Below are 16960 nucleotides of genomic sequence, written 5' to 3' on the forward strand. Positions count from 1 at the left end.
ATTAGAAAAGCTGACTAATTAGCGAAACAAATGGCAGCCACAGGTTGGAGAAATTGGGAGGCAGAAGGAACAACAGATTATGGTTATGGATTTAACAGAGGAATAGAAGAAAGATAAAGGATTAAATAAATAGATAGAAGGTGCACGGTGTGAAATATACAAAGAGCACAAGGGAGTGTTTGTCAAAGTTAGAGTTGTCCTTCATGAAGGAAAGTTTGTGGTTCCAGAGGGAGGAAGAAACCAGATGACCCATTGGTACCATGATCTATGGGGACACCAGGCACCCTGGATAAGATCAAGGAAGTGGGCTGGTGGCCTAAGATGAAGGATGATGTAGAGTATTATGTCAAAAATTGCTTGAATTGTGCACAATATAATCCTGATAGAAATGTAAAGGAAGGAGCCTTTCGCCACACCAGTCCAGTGGAAGGGCCTTGAACTAATTTGCAGATAGATTACGTTGGTCCCTTACCACCCACCACAGAAGGATTAGAGGAGCTGTTATGGTTAGATTTGTCAGAACCCAAGATCGATGGATTGTGTCAGAAAAGTGGGTACAACAGTTGGTAGAGACTGTGAAAGAGACCAATTATGTGGCAGCCCACCAAACAGGAAAGAAGTAACAGAGTAAAGCCTACTTTGACTCAAAGGTCAGTCCCAACGAATTAAGTCAAGGACAAAGAGTTATGATTAGAATACACCAACCCACCTCATTTTTAAATCCAAGGTTTGCAGGGCCCGATGAAATTACAGAGAAAGCATTCCTTTAGTGTACAAAGTTCTGACTTCTCCAGATAAAAGTGGGTGATCCAATATCAAACAGCTGTAACTGGTGGGGGAGAATCAGGAATGTTATCACCATCGGCACGTTACAATTGATGTACATGATTTGGGAGACAAGGATGGAACAACTATTCCAAGAAGATGAGATCATGTCCTATCAAGGGGGTGATTTTCAGTCCCCTCATCCTGAGAACTGGGGAAGTTTTGTCAAAAAATCAAAGGAATAGGAAGATAAGCCAGTGCTTGTCCTTCCTATCCTGAAACAAAATTGGGTGAGGAAAAATGGATGCCTCGAGTCCAAAGACAATTGGGAGTCTGAATTGGATGGACTTAAAATAATTAAAAATTCAAACTGGAAGTAAAAGCAGATATTACCATTGTGTGTGACAAGTTTAACTCAACATGAAGAGAATAATGTACTTTGTTGCGATGGCATTAACCGTGACTGGGGCCATGGTCAGTCTTGTTCCAGAGCCAGTACAGAAGACAAACATGTCAACAGTGATATCATTGATGGGAATCACTTAGTGAATAAAAAAAACATATCTTCTCAACTGTCACTCGTCATACGGTCAAACAAAGGAGAAATGGAGGACTCAATTTTGTATTATACGCAGTAATGAAGGAGAACTTCAAGATCCAACGCACTGATACAGATGAATATCTGTGGGACTATGTTGTTACTGAGTTGCCACCAATTCCTCACTTGACTGCAGACTGGACACCTGTTGTTGGGTTAGGCAAGGGAGATCATCCACCAATGGACTAAACACACTAAAATAATTAAAACACACACTGGTAAGGCAAACAGAATATTGAGTGACCCAGGATTTGGAATAAGTTTTGGAATTGGGGGTCGAATGTTCTTATACATCCATGGGTACGAATAGTATCACATGCTGCTGTAATACCAATTTTATGTACCCCGATAATTGTATTGCTCAATGTATATCAACTGAGCGAGCTAAAATATGGAAAAAATGGAGGATAATGCTTTCATGAAACAGCAGAGATGATTGTCAGTATAAAGTGAGTGAGTTTATTCAGTAAATGTTAATATTGTGATCATTTTTATAAGGGATGATTCTTATAAGTATCTGCCTGAGCCTCACTGGCCCATCCAGGCAGATTCATTGGTTCCAGCTGCCAGAGACTACTGGACATTTAACTACATCCTTTCTGCCCTGGCCCAGTCATTTTACACTGAACCATCTGAATGCAGCCCTCCGTTGGTCAGAGTTGACCATGGATGTATCATCCCTGCTCTCTTGTGATACACCAGCCAGGGCAGTACGATATCGAGAGCAAGCAGTTACCCATGCAGCTGGCTCCCTGTCTCCATGCAGCTGGTGAATCCAAAAGAACGGCAGAGACCTACATAGGTTCGTACCAGCAGCGTCACTGGAGTTGCCAGTCAGCATTGAACTCAACCTAGGACTGCCTTACGGACTCCAGCTCCAGATTTTTCCTCAAGGTTTACTCCCAAAGCCTTCCCCATGAGTGAGTCATGGGAAATTTGAGATCTGAATTTTTCATCTCCTAGATGAGCTGACAATCAGGGCTGACAAGCCCCATCTGCCTAAAGCGACTGGTTTTAATTTGCCAGTAACCTGCCTTTGCCCCTTCTCCTGTCAGAAGAAATGGGTCCACCGGGGTTAGTAACTAAGCCAACATGAAGACCAAGAGCTGGATTTGGTTGTCAGAGTCTATTTGTGACACCTGCTTTTGGGAACATTTAATGTGCAATGGGAGCTTATTCCCAGTACATACCTTCAGCAACCACTTTTACACCATCCAGATCAAAAATATCATGGTGGAACTCACATTGGCCCAGGCTACACCTGCCTTCTGTGGGGTACACACAAGAACAACACGGAAGAAAGAGGAACAACACACACAAAGTGCAGGAGGAACTCAGGAAGTTGGCAGCATCTACAGAGGGGCATAAATGGGCGATATTTTGGGCCAAGGAGCTTCATAAAGACTGGAAAGGAAGGGGGTAGAAGCCACCCAATTTATTCTGGCTTCTCTCCACACCCCACTTCCTTTCCAGTCACATTGAAGGGAGTCAGCTCAAAATATCGACCATTTACTTCCCTTCGTTTCCCTGTCTGACTCGCTGAGTTGCTGCAGCATTTTGTTGTGTGTTACTCCTGATTTCCAGCATCTGTAGAATCTCATGTTTCGAACTAGGAGCAGAGTAGCCTCCTGAGTCTTGAAGCCTACCCTTCTATTGAGTATGTCCATGGCTGATCCACACAGGTCTTAACTCCTCTTCCATGTGAATTCCCCATTAATCTTCCAGACAATTACTGAATACTTCCAATAATCTAGTCTCCATTTCTCCCTGGAGCAGAGAATGATCTGGTCTCTATATCTCTCTGGGGCAGAGATTGATCTAGTTGGGTGGTCTTAAATTGATTCTGTTATGATTATTATTTTGTAGAGTCGTTGAGTACTTTGATTAAAAAAAATATTTACTTTAAATATTGACTTTTAATCAGCTAATCATGTTTAAAGACAATCGCACAGACTTCAGGGGCTGTGTGTTTAAAGACCAGGTGTAGAGAGATCAGGGTCAGTGTGTTTAAATACCAGGTGTACATAGTTCAGTGTCGGTGTGTTTAAAGACCGGGTGTTCAGAGTTCAGAGTCTGTGTTTTTAAAGACCGGGTCTTCAGAGTTCAGGGTCTGTGTGTTTAACGACCAGGTGTACAGAGTTCAGGGTCTGTGTGTTTAACGACTAGGTGTACAGATTTCAGGGTCTGTGTGTTTAACGACCAGGTGTACAGAGTTCAGGGTCTGTGTGTTTAAAGACCAGGTGGACAGAGTTTAGGGTCTGTGTTTACAGAATAAATGGGTTTACAGAATTCAGAGTCTGTGTGTATAAAGACCAAGAATATAGAGTTGAGAGTCTGTGTGTTTGAAGACCAGGTGTACAGAGTTCAGGGTCAGTGTTTAAAGACGTGGTGTACAGAGTTCAGCGTCTGTGTGTTTGAAGACCAGGTGTACAGAGTTCAGTGTCTGTGTTTAAAGACATGGTGTACAGAGCTTGGTATCTGTGTGTTTAAGTACCAAGTGTACACATTTCAGTGTCTGTGTATTTAAGGACCGGGTGTACAGATTTCAGGATCTTTGTGTTTAACGACCAGGTGAACAGAGCTCAGTGTCTGTATGTTTAAAGACCAGGTGTACACATTTCAGTGTCTGTGTTTAAAGACCAGGTCTACAGAGTTCTGTTGAAATGCTCTCACTGTGCATTTCCAGTAGAATGATGAGGTTTAGCACGGCTCTTCTTTACCCCATGTAGTTTGCAAAGCTCAGCTATGACCTCACTTTCGAAGCTATGGCCCTGGTCAGAATGCAAACTCTCAGGAACACTACTTCATGAACCGTTCCCTCAAGAGCACCCTTGCTGTGGTATCCACCTTTTGATCCCAAGTCGGAAACGCTTGGGTGAATTTAGTGAAAATTTCTGTGACCACTAAAGACATTCTCACGCCCGTCAGTTGCCGGCTCCAACACAGTGAAAGCTACCGCTACAACTTCGAGCGGCCTAGAAGCCAGAAATGACTTCACGGGGGGGATGGATCCTAGGCCGCAGCATCTTAGTTAGCACACACCGTGGACAATTTTTGATCCACTGTGCCACATCCTGGTGTATGCCCACCCAAAACCATCGGCTTCTCCACAACTGCAGAGTACGTCCTGTGCCTCGATAGCCCATAGAGTCATGGACATACTCTAACACTTTGCTCCTCAAGCTGGTAACACTCCCCAAGCTTCTCATCCTCAACGACCCATACAGCAACCCTTTACGCTCCCTGATACTGCCCCAGTGCTTTAAGAGCGACAACACAGGTTTAGGTAGAGTTTTACACTCCTGACCACTCAGCTTTCTTTTCTGATCCCATAAGTCTCTTAGGACACTTAACACAGGGTCTTGCTGCTGGAAAGTATGCAAGTCCCAATTGGAATAACCTGGGAGGGTTGGGGTGTTCCCTTGCTTGGACCAATTACATCACTGGTACCAGCTTCCCAGGCACGGATTTGCTTAACCCTACAGCTTTTGAGACCAGCGGTAACCAGTGCCAGGCCAAGAGCAGTGCCACGATTGATCAAACTACAGATCGCCACAGACCCATCAAACTCCGCATCCTCTGAGACAGGCTCAGGCTCCCCTGCAAATGGCTGCCTAGAGAGAGCATCAGCCACGGTTTGGCTCTGACCCGGACGATACTGGACATCGAAGTCAAACACTGACAGCTGTGAGATCCATCTATGCTCCACTGCTCCCAACTTGGCAGTTTTCAAGTGGGATAAGGGGTTATTGTCAGTGATTACAGTGAATTTGGAACCCAACAAGTGTCCACAAAACTTCTCTACTACAGCCCAGTTAAGTGCAAGCAGCTCCAATTTCATGCTGCTATAATTTCTATCATTCTTTTCGGCATTCCTAAATCACCAACTGCATATGCATAACCCCCTTTGCCTGTCCCTGCTGTTGGTATAACACAGCTCCTAGCCCATGATTGCTGGCATCGGTCCCCATTACAAAGGGCTGGGAGAAATCAGCAAAGCCAAGGATGGGGGAGCTGGTCAGTTTCTCTTTGAGCAAGTCAAAGGCAGTTTGACATTCTTCCGTCCAAGACTGTTGTAACATCCGGTTTGTTGTACTTGGACTCCCTACATTAGTACACAAATTCACTACAATATGCAGTGGACTGCAATCTTTGAGAATCCCTGAATGAAACGTCGATAATAACTGCAAAAGCCAAGAAACGATCTTAAATCCTTAACTGTAGATAGTACTGGCCACTGCTGGACAGCTGAGACCTTCTCAGGATCTGTGCCTATCCCCTTGGCTGATATCTGGTATCCTAAGAACTTGACCTCTGTCTGCAGAAAATGACACTTCTCCAGTTTTACCTTCACACCAGTCTCCTTGAGGTGCTTAAGCACAGTGTCAGGCCTCTCCAAGTGTTCCTGGAAAGTCTGTGAATACACCAAATATCATCCAGGTACACAAGCATGATTTGGAAGACTAAGTCATTCTGGTTGAAAAACCAGTCTTATGCCTATCACACTCCTCTACCGTCACTTGGTGGTAACTACTCACGAGGTCTATTGTCATGAAAAATTGCACTCCCCTCAGGGCATCAAAACTCTCATCAATACATGGGAGTGGGAACACATCCTTTCTGGTCTTAAGATTCAGTCTCCGATAATCTACACATAGGCTTATGCTACCATCAGCCTTCCAGACCAACACCACAGCTGACGCATACGCACTATTGCTCCGTTTAGTCTCAGCAATCTCTGGTTACCCTTCGATCCATATAAATGTGTATCGACGAATTGCGTATGCAGTATAAAAATACATAAAGCAAACCGCACAAAACTAATACAGTACTAATGCAGCACTAATACAAAACTAATGCAGCACTAATGCAGCACTAATACAAAACTAATACAGTACTAATGCAGCACTAATACAAAACTAATGCAGCACTAATGCAGCACTAATACAAAACTAATACAGTACTAATGCAGCACTAATACAAAACTAATACAGTACTATAGTTCAGACTCTCCCCACCTACATCCAGGATATATCCCATGACCTTCAGCTCTTCAATAACTTCCAATTCCCCGGCCCCGACCGCTTCATTTTTACCATGGATGTTCAATCCTTATACACCTCCATCCCACGCGAAGAAGGCCTCAAAGCCCTCCGCTACTTTTTGGATAACAGACCCCACCAGTTCCCCAGCACCACCACACTTCTCCGGTTGGCGGAGCTTGTTCTAACTCTCAATAACTTCTTTGGTTCTTCCCACTTTCTCCAGAACAAGGGTGTAGCCATGGGCACTTGCATGGGCCCCAGCTATGCCTGCCTCTTTGTGGGTTATGTGGAACAGTCTATGTTCCAAATCTATACTGGCACCACTCCTCTGCTACATCGATGTCTACATTGGTGCTGCTTCCTGCACCCATGCTGAGCTCGTCAATTTAATCAACTTTGCTTCTAACTTTCACCCAGCCCTCAAATTCACTTGATCCATCTCGGACACTTCTCTCCCCTTTCTTGATCTCTCGGTCTCCATCTCTGGAGACAGACTATCCACTGACATATTCTACAAGCCCACTGACTCCCATTACTATCTTGACTATACCTCTTTCCACCCTGCCCAATGCAAAAATGCCATTCCCTATTCTCAGTTCCTCCGTCGCCGCCGCATCTGCTCCCAGGATGAAGCTTTCCGCTCCAGGACTTCTCAAATGTCCTCTTTCCTTCAGGATCGTGGTTTCCCTTCTAGCGTCATCAAAGATGCCCTCACCCGCATCTCCTCCACCTCCCGCACTTCAGCCCTTAACCCATCCTCCCGTCACCACAACAGGGACAGGGTTCCCCTTGTCCTCACCTATCACCCCACCAGCCTCCGGATCCAACACATTATCCTCCACAACTTCCGCCACCTTCAACAGGACCCCACCACCCAGCACATCTTTCCCACCCTACCCCTCTCAGCTTTTCGCAGGGATCTTTCCCTCCGCGACTACCTGGTCCACACGTCCCTCCCCACAGAACTCCCACCCGGCACTTATCCCTGTAAGCGCAAATGCTACACCTGTCCCCACACCTCCTCTCTTACCACCATTCTGGGCCCCAGACAGTCCTTCTAGGTGAGGCAACACTTCATCTGCGAGTCTGCTGGAGTTGTCTATTGCATCCGGTGCTCCCGGTGCAGCCTCCTCTACATCGGCGAGACCCGACGCAGATTGGGGGACCGCTTCATCTGTCACAATAGACAGGACCTCCCGGTTGCCACCCACTTCAACTCTGCCTCTCATTCCCATCTAGATATGTCCATACATGGCCTCCTCTACTGCCATGATGAGGCCAAACTCAGGTTGGAGGAGCAACACCTCATCTACCATCTGGGTAGCCTCCAGCCTGGTAGTATGAACATTGAATTCTCCAATTTCTGGTAATTCCCTCCCCCTCCCCCTTCCCCTATCCCAGGTCCCTCTCTGCCTCTCTCCCCTTTCAACTTTCTGCTCCTTTACCTCTACAGTTCTTCCATGCTTATCCACTCCCCCTCCCCTATCTCTATTATTGGGCTTCGGCCCTCTCTTCCCCCCCATTCCTGATGAAGGGTCTCAGCCCGAAACGTTGGCTACTCTTTTCTCACGGATGCTGCCTGACCTGCTGAGTTCTTCCAGCGTTGTGTACATATTCTTTGATCCACAGCATCTGCAGTTGTATTTTTGTGTTTTAATACAGTACTAATGTAGCACTAATACAAAACTAATACAGTACTAATGTAGCACTAATACAAAACTAATACAGTACTAATGTAGCACTAATACAAAACTAATACAGTACTAATGCAGCATTAATACAAAACTAATGCAGAACTAATGTAGCACTAATACAAAGCTAATGCAGCACTAATACAAATCTAATACAGTACTAATGCAGCACTAATACAGTACTAATGTAGCACTAATACAAAACTAATGCAGCATTAATGCAGCACTAACACAAAACTAATGCAGCACTAATGCATCACTAATAAAAATCTAATACAGTACTAATGTAGCACTAATACAAAACTAATATAGTACTAATGCAGCACTAATACAAAACTAATACAGTACTAATACGATAGTGGCAATTCTGAAGGAACGCAATACAAACAACATTAGAATCCTCCCAACCCTGTACCTTATACATAGCAGCAAAATGTCAGTGAATACATCTCATCTAAGACGTCTTTCACTACACACCTGTTTAACTTCCAAACAGAGACAAAACATTCACGTTCTGCTGTTGCATTCACAATTGGTCATGATACAATAAAGTTAGACAAAAGGTACACCGTGGGCCAGCTTTTACATGATATTGCCTGGTAATGAAATTACAGGAAGACTGACTTACTTGGCCGGTGATGCCTTCACTTGTGAAAATCTAAAGCATCCACATGTAAAACGTCAAATTACCAATATTCTCGATTCAGCAACAAGCATAAACAAATTCACATGGATATTGTCAATTAATACTCACTTTTCCTCATCATGCCCAGTATCTCTGGGAGGAACTTAATCCAAAAGCGCCACTAGCTTCCTCAGCAGAAAACAAAATTGTCTCCCCACTCCCCTGCATGTGCGTAATGACATCACCATCTCCACTTAAAGGCACAGACAACGATTCTAGCATTACCCAAATGGATGCCTAAGTACACTTTTAACGATAATAAATAAGATTCGACAGTCATCTGGTTACATAGAGACCAGGTGAACAGAGTTCAGGATTTGTGTGTTTATAGAGCAGGTGTACAGAGTTCAGGAACTCTCTGTTTAAAGACCGAGTCTACAGAGTTCAGGGTCACTGTGTTTAAAGACCAGGTATAAAGAGTTCAAAGTTTGAGTGTTTAAAGACCGAGTCTACAGAGTTCAGGGTCACTGTGTTTAAAGACCAGGTATACAGAGTTCAGGGTCACGGTGTTTAAAGACCAGGTATACAGAGTTCAGGGTCACTGTGTTTAAAGACCAGGTATACAGAGTTCAGGGTCACGGTGTTTAAAGACCAGGTATACAGAGTTCAGGGTCACTGTGTTTAAAGACCGAGTCTACAGAGTTCAGGGTCACTGTGTTTAAAGACCAGGTATACAGGTGTATTCGCAGTGGAGGATGGACCTTCCTGAAGTCCACAATGATTTAATTTGTCTTCGCCACATTCAGGCTTAGGTTGTTCTTCTCACACCAATCCACCAGCTTTTCTACTTCCTCTCTGTAGTCGGTCTTGTCTTCATCCTTGATGTCATCCTCAAACTTGATGACATGGTTTGAGCTGGATCCTGTGACAGAGCCATGCGTCAGCAGTGTGAACAGCAGCGGGCTGAGCTCACAGCCTTCGGAAGCGCCAGTGCTCAGCGCAATGGGATGAGTGGCTTTGCTGCCCTCATGGACTGACTGTAGCCTTACTAGTACGAAGCAGGGTCCAATTGCAGAGGAAGGCATTGAGGCCCAGCGAGGATAGTTTCACCACCTCTATTCACAAGGATTCTAAATCTTCTGATCTTATTTCTTTCTAAAGATTTGATTTCACTTTTTAGAAATATTGCGACCCCACCACATCTGTCTGCCTGCCAATCCTTCTGAAACAAAGTTCAAAGTAAAATGTATTATCAGAGTACATACTTGTCACCACATTCAACCCCGAGATTCTTTTTCTGCAGGCATACTTAGCAAATCTATAGAACAATAACTGTAAACTGTAAATAAACTACAAAACAAAAAACAATACCAATGCATAACAAGCATGAAATAACAATATAACAGAGTTCTTAAATGAGTGCAGCTATCCCCTTTTGTTCAAGAGCTGGATCGTTGAGAGGTTGTAACTGTTCGTGAAGCTGGTGGTGTGAGTCCTGAGGCACCTGTACCTTCTACCTAATAGTAGCAGCGAGAAAAGAGTATGGTCTGGGTGGGGAGAGTCTTTGGTGATGGATGATGCTCCTTTTCTATGACAATGTTTCATGTAGATGTGCTCAACGGTTGGGAGGGCTTATCCATGATGTACTGGGCCAAATCCACTACATTTTGTAAGATTTGCCATTCAAAAGCATTGGTGTTCCTGCACCAGGCCATAATACAGCCAGTCAGCACATTGCCACCACGCATCTATAGTAGTTTACCAAGGTTTTTGATGACATGTCGAAACTCCACAGACTCCTGCAGAAGTAGATGCACTGTCGTGCATTCTTCACACCGTTACTTATATGGTGGGTTCAGAACAGGTCCTCGGAATCAGAATCAGAATCAGAATCAGGTTTATTATCATCGGCATGTGACACAGCAGCTGTTCAATGCAGTCTAGCAGAGAGGAAAAAAAATAATAATAAATACAAAGGCAGATTGATAAGTTCATGGCCTAAGGTAGAAGGAGTCCATTTTAGAAAACCTAGCACATGTATTTTTCCACACAGTCCCCTCCTACATTTACACACTTAGTCCAACGGTCGTGGAGCATACGGATCTTGGACCTCCAGAAAGTGTTCACAACAGAGGTGATTGATAAGTTTGTGGCCTAAGGTAGAAGGAGATGAGTTATACAGCTCTCGTTACATGAGCATGCAGGTCAACTCTTTGAGTGATTATGCAGAAAGTTTGAAGTTAATAACTCATCGGTTAATAACTCATCAGGGGTGATTGATAATTTTGTGGTCTAAGGTAGAAGGAGATATATAACTCATCTCTTTCTACCTTAGGCCACAAACTTATCAATCACCCCTGTTGTGGACACTTTCTGAAGGTCCAAGATCCGTATCCTCCATGACCGCTGGACCAAGTGTGTAAATGTAGGAGGGGACTATGTTGAAAAATAAATGTGCTAGATTTTCTAAAACTGACGACTTCTACCTTAGGCCATGAACATATCAATCACCCCTCATAAAAAACCCCATAATAAATAAACAATTAAATCAATTATCTATATTGAATAGATTTAAACATGTGCAAAAACAGAAATACTGTATATTAAAAAAAGTGAAGTAGTGTCCCAAGCTTCAATGTCTATTTAGGAATCGGATGGCAGAGGGGAAGAAGCTGTTCCTGAATCACTGAGTGTGTGCCTTCAGGCTTCTGTATCTCCTACCCGATAGTAACAGTGAGAAAAGGGCATGGAGGTCCTTAATAATGGACGTTGCCTTTCCGAGACACCGCTCCCTAAAGATGTCCTGGATACTTTGTAGGCTAGTACCCAAGATGGAGCTGACTTGATTTACAACCTCCTGAGGCTACTTTTGGTCCTGTGCAGTAGCCACTCCATACCAGATAGTGATGCAGCCTATCAGGATGCTCTCCACAGTACACCTACAGAAGTTTTTGAGTGTATTTGTTGACATGCCAAATCTCTTCAAACTCCTAATAAAGTATAGCCGCTGTCTTGCCTTCTTTAAGACTACATCGTAATGTTGTGACCAGGTCAAATCTCATTGAGTGAGATGTTGTTGTTATTACACCACTCAACCAAATGTTCAATCTCCCTCCTGTATGCTAATTCATCTCCACCTTTGATATGATCCACAAAAGTGGTTTCATCAGCAAGCTTGTACGTGATGTTGGAGCTGTACTTAGCCACACAGTCACAGGAGTAAAGTGAGTGGAGCAGGGGGCTAAGTGCACATCCCCATGGTGCTCCTGTGCTGATGGACATTGTGGAGGAGATGTTTTTGCTGATCTGAATTGACTGAGGTCTACAAGTGGGGAAATTCAGGATCTAATTTCACAAAGGGGTATTGAGGCCCAGATCTTGGGAGTTTACTGAACAGTTTTGAGGAGATGATGGTGTTAAATGCCGAGCTGTAACCGATAAAGAGCACGTTGATGTATGCACCTTTGCTGTCCGAATGTTCCAGGGTTGCATGAAGAGCCAACGGGAGAGCATCTGCTATAGAACTGTTGCTTTGGAAAGTGAATTGGACTGGATCCAAGTCACCACTCAGACAGGAGCTGACGTGCTTCAACACCAGCCTCTCAAAACACTCCATCACTGTGGACGTAAGTGCCACTGGCTGATAGTCATTTAGACAGGTTACCATGTTCTTCTTGGGTACTGGTACGTTTGAAGCCTGCTTGAAGCAGGTGGGTACCACACACTGCCGGAGTGAGGGATTGAAGATATCTGTGAACACACCAGCCAGCTGGTCAACAGATGTCTTCAGTACTTGGCCGGATACTCCGCCTGGACCGGATGTTTTCCTTGGATTCACTCTCTTGAAGGCACCCCGCATGTCATCTTCAGATACTGAGACCGAAGGATCATCGGGAGACATGGAGGTGCGCAATGGTTCCTCTCAGTTCTGGCAGTCAAAGTGAGCACAGAAGGCATTGAGCTCACCTGGGAGCAAAGCTCTGCTGTCCCCAAGTCACAAGATTTAACTTTGTAAGAGGTCATGGAATTCAAACCCTGCCACAATCTTTGGTACAGTGATATGCGTGGATGTTAAACTCTCTTCTGTGATCTTCTTTCAGTCACCCTTTTCAGTTTTGCCCCCATATTACTGGAAGCTAAATTTGCTAAACTTTTCTTTATTGTGGAACCCTTGCAACCTCTCCTGCATTCTGTCTCCGATTTACTTAGTGCTCACATTTGTTGCACCCACCTCCTCCCCCTATTATTTAGCTTAAAGTCCTATCTACAGCCCTTCTGATACAATCTGTCAGGACCCTAGTTACAGCATCGTTACAGCCCATCCCATTGGAACAGCTCCTTCCTTCTCTAATAATGCTGTCAATGTTTCACAGATTCAAATCAACATCTTCTACAGCAAACTTTGAGTCACACACTCAGCTCTCTGATCCTATCATCCATTTGCTAATTTGCACATGGCTCAGGTAACAATGCAGAGATTTTACCATTTTGGTTCTGCATTTTAATTTAACCCCTAGCTGCTCAAATTCCCTCCATAAGACCTCTTTCCTTGTTCTGTCTACGTCGTGTGTACCCACACTGACTCATTCCCCTCCTGCTCCAAATTGGTTAGGTGAGGTATCCTGAACCTATGCTCCAGGCAGACAACACAGCCATCAGGACAGTTGATCCTTGCAACAGAGAATTCTGTCTATTCCTCTGACTGTACTATCTTCAATCACGGTGCCCTGCTTCAGTTGCTCATCCTTCCTACAGTCCCACTCTATCCTCACAGGCTGCAATAATCGGGGACCTGTTGGGCAAGGACTATGACTGAACCTCTTCCAGCACCACCTGTGCCTCACTTGCAGTCACACCCTCTTGTCCTTAGCCATAGACCAAAAATGAAGTATTTAATCTAATGGGTGCAACTGTCTCTTGAAACACAGTGCCTTTTACTTTTCCTGTGTCAGGGCTTTGGGGTCCATCCCACAGTTTGCCACTAGAGGCCCTCAGCGAGCTCTGGCTTCTCAATGATCCAGCCTTGCTGTGTTACTTGTATGGTAATTGACTACACCTGCGCCTAGTTATTCTGCGGATTTAAACCGTGCGACCGGTGCTATTCTTTTTCTGTCTTTGAGCCAATACTTGATAGTGTGCTTGTCTTGTAATCCAGTGCTGGATTCCTTTTGTTTGTTTTTTGTCCCTTGCCTTGCTAAGTTTGTACTTGGATCTCTTTTTTTAAATTTTAGAACTTCGGATTCAGTCTACTGAGTTTTTTGGAATTGCTTGCCTGCTCCTTGTTGACATGTTGAACCACTGTCTGGCCTTCTGATCTGGATTATTGCCTTTGTTTTGGAACTGTGATGGAAAGGCAAAACATCCAGCAAAGTACCTGTTGGAATATTTGTTCTGGCCTCCTGTGTGATCTCTGCACCTGGGTTCATTTCTCACTAAGTCCCTTGTGTACCATGGTAGAGTTCTGTTCTGCCATGCTGGAGACCCAGGTTCAAGCCCAGACAGATCTGACAGTAAGATTTAGTCAAAATGATGAACCCAGCAGAGATAAGTCCACCTGACTGAGCCGTCTGATTCTGGCTGTCTCTTGTCATGAGGCTACAATGGATTGAGATGACCAGGTCTTGGCAAAGCACGAGCAGGTACTAGGCCAATTTTTCAGTTCCCTGCAGGTTCTCTCAATGTGCCAGCAATCTTTGCCCTGCCCTGATTCCTTGCCTAGATCATCTGCCTTCTTGGGTCCTCCTGGGCCACAGATTCATGGGTCTAAATCAAGTCACGTCTTCCAACCCCACTGCGGTATGATGGTAATCAAGGGGAATGACAAGGATTTCTGACCCAGTGTTCTCTCCGGCCAAGTGTCTTTCCCACTGAGTGATGCCACATAGCATTTATCATCACTCTGCTTATTGGTAAAGGACTCACCTGGACCACTGCCATCTGGCAACAGCAGAATCGTATTTGATTCAGTTATCAGCTCTTCATCGATGAAGTGAAGAAGGTTTTCGAACAACCTGTCAGTGCTCATGAAGCAGCCGAGCAGGTCCTCCAACTTTGCCAGGGTAATCTTTCTGCAGCTGACTAGACCACCAGGATCTGTGCCCTCGCAGCAGAGAGTGGCTGGAATCCTGAAGCACCCATTGCCTCTTTTCAACATGGCCTTTCAGATGACATCAAGGATGAGTTTGCATCCCAAGAGGCCGAGGATGATCTTGAGTCTCTTGCTGGTGTGTCCATTTGCCTAGACAACCGACTGTGAGAGAGGCAGAGGGACACTTGCTTACCAAGTGTCATTTCTCCTATGACTGGAAGATGCCCTCCCCAAACCACTGGGCCTTGTCATCCCCCACCTGATTCTGAGGGGCACACACCCCTCTCAGGCAAAGCGAGACTGCAGGATGAGGGGAAAACGTTGGCTTTACTGCATCAGGCCAGGCTACTTCAGGTCCACATGTCCAAGAACTGTCGGGAAATGCCCACGACAGTCCAGCGCGGGGACAGCAGTGATGGGAGTCTCTTCTACCCTGAGTATTTAGTCATTGTGGTTCTCCTTCCCACATCCATTTCCTGGGGAGAACAATAGCCCTCTCTTCAGGCACTAGTGGACTCCGGGGCTGCCGGCAACTGCACGGACATATCCCTTGCCAGGAACCTGCAAGTTCCTGTGACCTTGCTAAACTCTGCGCTCATGGTAGCAGCTTTGAATGGTTGACCCCTGGGTAATGGCAGTGTAAGCTATGTTACAGATCCTGTGTGCCTTCACATCAAGAATGACCAGGAGGCAATGCAGTTTAACTTATTCCACTCTCCTGAGTTACCTGTAGTCTTTGGATTCCCCTGGCTTGTTCATCATAATCCTCACATTGATTAGGCTATTAGTTCAGTTCCTGAATGGGGTCTCACATGCCAAGCTACCTGCATCTTCTCAAGTTCATTCCCTACCGCTTCCGAGTCTGTGGAGCCTCTTGAGCGATCACAAGTCCCTTCTCGGTCACTGGGTCCCCTCACCTCCCTTAGAACTGTATCTTAGATCTACTCCATTGCCTGTCCTCCTCAGGGGTTAATATTCTCCCTCTCCAGTCTCATGCATGCTGCCATTGGTGCTTTTGTTGGGGACGTCCTGGCATCATGTTTCACCTGCCTGTCGTATCCCCTGCTGGTGCAACTTTCTTTTGAGGGGATAAAAGGATGGTGGTTTGAGCCCTTGGATTGATTACTAGGGTCTCGATAAAATAGCAGTCAGGAACTGTTATCCCTTGCCCCTGATGCCCACTGCTTTTGAGTTACTGTGGGGTTACCATCTATACTGAGCTGCACCTTGGGAACGGTTACCATCTGCTCTTCTTCAACCAGTTCAACTTCACCCCTTCGTGCTGCCCTGGCTCCAGGAGCCAAGCATCTGAAGCCCCATCCTGAGCTTTTCAGGTGATCAGCCAAGATTGTGACCTCAGACCACCCCTTCCCAGTTCCATGATGGTGGCTCCAGTTCGCCACAGAGTGGAGGGGGTCATGAATCAGGCACAACGTGTGCAACCAGATCCTGCTGATTGTCCTGCTGGCAGCCGTCTCGTTCCTACATCAGCCAGATCTCTGGTGCCATTCTTCTCATCATATCAGACATCCGGGAACACCCAGGACCCCAGAATTTCTGAAAGGGCATTTTTTTCAACATGCAGTAGAATGCTCAGTCCTTAATGGTGTGTGTCCTACCTGTGTCCAAAGCAAGAGTTATCATCTTCATCCACAAGGCCTCCTCTAAATATTACCCGTTCCACTGTGTCCTTAGTCTCACATCTCTGCAGACCTCATCACAGGCCTGCCTCCTTCCAAAGGTAATACAGTCATCCTAGTCATTGTTCATTGCTTTTCTAAGGTCAGTCATTTTATTCCGTTGCCTGAACTGCCCGCTGCCTGTGAGACTTCTATGGTAATGTATCTAAGGCCAGTCATTTTATTCCGTTGCCTGAACTGTCCGCTGCCTGTGAGACTTCTATGGCAATGTATGAACATGTGTCCGAGTGTATGGTCTGTGGTCTTCAGCTCAGTGTGCCAGTTCACCTCTCAGTTTTGGCGAGCCTTCTGCCAGCTCATCAAAGCAATGGTCGGCTTGTCCTCAGGCTAATGTCCTGAGTCAAATGGCCAGGCAGGGTTAACCAGGACCTGGAGCCAACCCTGAGATGCCTGGCCTCCTGGAGTACCTATGCCCACAAAACTTTAAGCTGTTCGTCCTCACTCCTTT

Source organism: Hemitrygon akajei, chromosome 8 (assembly GCF_048418815.1).
Source record: "Hemitrygon akajei chromosome 8, sHemAka1.3, whole genome shotgun sequence".
In the NCBI taxonomy this organism is placed as follows: domain Eukaryota; kingdom Metazoa; phylum Chordata; class Chondrichthyes; order Myliobatiformes; family Dasyatidae; genus Hemitrygon; species Hemitrygon akajei.